General features: G+C 41.1%; 1 protein-coding gene across 1 annotated transcript in view; it reads right to left on the bottom strand.

Moving 5' to 3' along the window:
- The window catches only part of atxn10 (ataxin 10), a gene marked incomplete in the record, with an annotated part of 61,635 nt that overhangs the window by 3,168 nt on the left and 52,879 nt on the right, over positions 1-5,588 (bottom strand). Inside the window, 1 exon segment of the mRNA XM_024282887.2 lies at positions 4,176-4,285.

Here is a 5,588-nt window from a genome sequence, read left to right as displayed (position 1 = left end):
GAAATTGATCCATTTTCACATTTGAAAACGAGTCAATAAAAGGATTAAAAAAAACGTCAACTTAAATCTAAATGTTAGAAATAGGGGGTAAAATAAGTGAAAGTACAAAATAAAAAATACATCAGAGGCGTAAATTATTCAGAAGGTATTTTTAAACCACTTTTTGGGCAGATTTTCAAAATTAAAGCATAAAATTCACATTATTTTGCACATCAGTAAACCTCCCTTTACCCAAAGTTTAAACAGTTTAAAAACTTTAATTATTGATTAAATAATGGATTTATCTCCACTTTTGAATAGTTGTTTATGTAAGAATTTATCATTTTGGTACCTAAAATTCCAATTTTGTTCAGGTATTATCAATAATTATGGGAAGACAGTTTTAAAACGAATTAAAATAAGTTTAAGAATGGAAATATGATTGAAGCAGAAATATAATAAAACTTTACAGGCCTTCATAAAGTGGATTTAACATGTAAACTATTTACTGAATATACGGAAAGACGTTTTTCAAAATAAAATCTGTAATACGGAACCGAATAAACGGAGAAATACAGTTTAATGAATCCCTTTCCTCGTTGAAAAGAGCAGTCTGGAGATTTGAAATATGACGGGGTTATAAATCAATCGGTCGTTTTCCTCACAGAGTCCCTTTTTTGTCATCTGGTTTTCAACATCAGCGCACTGCAGTCACATTACTGGAAAGAGACGAAGAGGAACAGCATGAGATAAAACCTCATGACCCTGAATCCAACCACGAGTGGGAGTCAGCTGATCCCGTTCGCGTCCAAAACGATTCGTGACATCCATGTGCCTTTGCTCGCTAAACAGCCAGATTTCACTGATACGCCGGCAAAGCGGAAAAAGCTGAGTGTCTCTGCAGCTTATCGCTGTGTGTGCAGTTGAGCAAAACCACCAACAGGTGTCATGTCTCCCCAAGTATGCGGGGAGAGCGTGCACAAAGCCGCAGGCTCCCGTGACAATGAGGCCTTTGTGGAGTTCCGGGGTGCCAGCCGGTGTGCCCTCGTGTACAGTTTCCCTCTAATCTTCATTTGACCTTTAGGCTGACGGCTTTCCTTTCCCATTTTCCCCCGACTAATTTCCTTTGAGGAGATTATCTTCAAGTTGTGGCACAGACTTTACTAGACATACTAGATGATATGACATTCAAAGTGAACCGGAGCCAAGTTTTTAGGACGCCACCGCCACATGCCAGTTGCTGGAAACGCACTTGGTTTGACAAGTCAAAGTCAGAAAACAAAGTTGTTTGCCTGCAGGAAACCAAATTCTCCAGATTCATATCTGCAGAGCATCCAGAGAAATCGTGGATTTGAGAGAGAAGCACAATGTTGGCATGAGAACACACAATCTGACAGACGTGTGCACAAACACCAATCAGTCTGAGGAAAGAAACACATCCAGCACTTAATAAATGAAAATAAACAAATAGGAAGTCATAATTGTTCTGTCAGATTAAGAGTTTGTTTGGAAACAATAAAAAAAAGAAAAATAAATATGAAAAAAACAGAAATTCATCATTCTTTGTGGTTATGGATTTATAAACTTTGTATTTAAGCAGTTAGAGATTATTCTAAATTGCGGTAAGAGACTTCTGTCTATTTTTCCTCCAAAAAAATTAGTTTAAATGGTAAAATTATGAACCAGTAAATTATTATTATTATTTTCAGTTAAAAAAAATATTTATGCTTAAAGTGTTAAATGTGATTTCAACCAAGCTAAATAATGTAAATGTAAAAAAAAGTCAACATATTAAATTTTACATTTTCGGTTTATATGTGTTTTTTTTAAGGTTATTAAAGGACAAAAATATCAGAAAAATTTTTGTATTTAATATAAAACTATGACAAAACAAAAGGAATGTTTAAAATACAAAAAAAAAAAATTAAGGTCAAAATTATGCTAATAATTAAAAACACACACATTCCCACACATAAATACACACACAGCTTCTAGATTTTTTTTTTTTTTTTTTACAAATTTATCAAAAAAATAATAATAAATAAATAAATAAATCTGCACCAAAAAAACTAATTTTAGTAAAAAAAATAGAAAAATAAGCAAGATATTTAGTCTCTCAAACATACATACATACACACACACACACTTGTAGTCAAACAGTGTAATTGATCTGCAACAGAAAATAAAACCCAACAAAAAACATCTCATACCTCATTTCCTTCTGTGGTTTTGCTACATTTCAAATTAAAAGTTTATTTTTTTTCGTGCCAAAGTGTAACAAAGATGTCTCTGTTTGACTTCATCTGTCCGGCCGACACCTTATCACGGCCTGACGTGCTCGGAATGACAAATGACTGTTTGGAGTGTTTGTATGCACGCTTTCTAAAGTGATCCATTGTATTCCTGTTACTGTGTGTGTGTGCTTGTATCATACTTAAATGCACCTGTGTGTGTGTGTTTGTACATGTAACACTGCGTGGCTTTCTGCAGTGCATGCACTATGCATGTGTGTGTGAGTGTGTGTGTGTGTGAATGCTCAAAGGAGAAGGCTGTACCCTGATCTCCTTGGGAGAGGCGTGGGAACCCCATTCATCTTTGGAGTCTGGGTTCATTATGGGGTACATGGCATCAAATGTGTGTGTGTGTGTGGAAAATTGACCAGCTTGTGTGTCTTTGTTTTTCTTCACTTTTATACGTTTCTGAGCTAAAAACGTGTTTTTGGATGCTTTTATTTTTTTCAGTACAGAAAAATTAGCAGTGCGGTGTAGGCAAAAACTAATATAAATGTTTATTTTTAAATCTAAACAGGTTAAATATATACTTTTTGTATTTCCTTAAAACAATATATTCTCTGTAAATCTTCATTCATTAACAAGAAACTTCGCAAGACTTTATTTAACTATAACATGAATGAAGGAAATGAAAGCGCATGATGAAATTTACCAAAATAAGACAAAATCCAATCAATTAAAACACTTCAAAGTAAAATTTGTTAATTTTTGGTCAACAACAACCCGAATCTGCATTTTTTTACTGTCCGATCAAAGCTGCATGGAGAAGAACAGGAGAAAAGTGGAGGAAAAAAGCAGAAAAATTCTAAATGTGAATCCAGCCCTCCTCCTCCTACACCTCCATGCAACAGCAGTTTGGAAGTGCTGCTCACTCTGAGCCAACTGGTGTCCAACACTGATGGTGTGTTTGTCCAAATACTGAGGAGTTCCAGAAATTATGGTTTTAGAGGAGTATGGGAGTGGGGGGGGGCACTAAAGTGGTGGATGAATAGACCTGTCAATCGTAGGGTGTAGGTGTGATGTCTCATGCTGCCTCCAGCATCTACCTTTTTGAAGAGAGTCCACTGATGTGCTGAAAATGTTCAACAAGGCGCCTGATGTACGCCGAAAAATATATGAATTTGCGCCTGAAAAAGGGATCTGTTGGATGTAATTATAGGGCATCATGCTGGATGGCATTGATGAGGGGTGTGGCTCTTCAGCTTTTTGAAATTATAAGACAAACATCATAAATAATTAGGAGCTAATCGTTTTCTTTTGATGAAGTAAATGGATTTATAGCAACTTTTAGATTTCGGAAAAGCTTTTCATGCTTCGTTTTCCGCACCGACACAACATATATACACACACATATATATATATATGTCGTTTCAATGTTCAAAGGGCTAAAACTACATGGAGCCACGTGTCAGCGCTGACCCATTTTCAAACATTTGAACCTTTATTCGCAAATATGAACGATTTCTAATTCATCGAGGCGATCGTTGGAGAATTTTGACCGAAAGGCTCCTGGGTTCGGATGCTGTTCGGTATTCGGGGGTAGCAGCAGATAGAGGGGCTGCAGGCAGAACGTAGTGGTGGGGCTCGGCCTTGTGCAGCAGGCCTCGTCTGGCCCTCAGCCCAGGATTACAGCACTAGTCTACCTCCGAATCCTCCAAACCTTCTCTTTTACTCACACACACACCAGAGAACCCTAAAGGTGACACGATATCGGCGAGAATTTTAACAAGCTTTCCCCGCTTGTTTATTTGTTTTTACGTAAATCTCTTGTATTTTGTCGTACGGTTCTGAAGACGTCGTCCAGCGGAAGACAAAAACGTGGAGACCAGATCTTCAAATGAAACCTTTGCATGGATGCATGCTACACACACACACTTACCTTCACACCCACACACACAGACTTACCCCCTGAGTCTTTGATGGCTTTGGAGACACCGGGGTAATCGCCTATCCGGAGTAAATCTCTGGCGTTTAACTGATGGAGCCATCAGGAGGCAGCAGCCCACATAGCCTTCCTGTGGAGGAGAAGGGCAGAGATGGAGCTCAGCTTCTCCTCTTCCTGCAAGGAGTAGGCGGGCACGCCGACGAGAGCCCCCCACTCTCAGTCCCTGAAAAGCCTCACACGCCTTCCCCTACACATCCGTGCGTCTCTCTGGAGGGAGAATTTTCCAAACAAATCCGTCCACTTTCCTCACTCCTACTGGTACGCTGGGCTAACCGATTTTTTTTCTTTTTTTTATAACGTATCTCCTCCTTTTGCTCCCTCTTGTCACAAAAATCAGAGCCTATCGGGGGCCCTGCCACAATGGGGAGGCCATGTGGGTTTCCCATGGAGTCGCGTGTTCCTCCCGTCTGGCAGTTAACAAGGCTTTGAATGAGGAATGTTAGCAAACAGAGCTGCTCAATGTCGGATGAATGCTAGGTCAGGCAGCCAGTCAGATCGCAGCTCCAGCCCGGGCATATGAATAATGCAGAAGACTTGGCATTGAGGTGGAGGGGGGTGAGAGGAGGGGAGCATGACTCCTCCTCCTTCTCCCTCTGCCCATTGCTAACTCCATCCGCCCCTCCTCTTATCCCCGCTCGAAACTCGAATGCCTTCACGGGAGCAAGAGAGGAGGAAGGGGGGGCAGATATTCAAGATCTGCCGTGCTGCTCGCTTGGTCGAACGGCAGAGATCTCAAACCAGTTCCACACCTGGTTCCAGCGCCGACCAGTTACTGAAAAAAACTGCTCACATCCACCTCACTCTTTTTCTTTTTCTTTTTTTTTGGCTTCTTGTGTCTTTTGTTCGGAGGGAATTGGCACCTGTCCCAGAAAAAAGCCCCGCCGTCGCCCCGCCCTCCTGCTCCCGTTTCAATTCCAGACTGCCCACGACGGAGAGAGGGAGAGGGTGGGGCCGGGAATCCAAAAGAGGGAACAGGTTTGCACAGATGTAAGGTGGGAGAGCGGCGCAGGAATGAGGCCAGCGAACTGCGAGGAGAAACCGGAAAAAAGGAGAAAAAAAAGAGAAGAAAAACAAAAAAAGGCGCCTCCATCCAGTACAGTAAAGAAACACGTGCTCAAAAAGTCTGTAAAGAATCACCATGGAGACGACCCGGGAGTAAAGAGGAAGTGAAAAGCGTCTCCAAAAGGAGCAGCCGTGGTGAAAAGGAGCCACTTGTTGCTGAGGAGCAGAGTCTGCAGGAGGAGCAGGCAGAGGGTTAAAATGCTGGGACTGGGAGTAGTAAAAAAAAATCCTTCCTCTTTTGGCACAGAGCAGCCAAAGGGGAGGGCCTGCCTGTAGAAATAGCAGCAGAGCATTCCCCCCCGCCTCCTCGC

The sequence above is a fragment of the Oryzias melastigma genome, linkage group LG23, assembly GCF_002922805.2.
Source record: "Oryzias melastigma strain HK-1 linkage group LG23, ASM292280v2, whole genome shotgun sequence".
Classification (NCBI taxonomy): Eukaryota; Metazoa; Chordata; class Actinopteri; order Beloniformes; family Adrianichthyidae; genus Oryzias; species Oryzias melastigma.
Note: the sequence above shows the minus strand (reverse complement) of the source record. Positions and strands in the feature narration are given on the sequence as shown.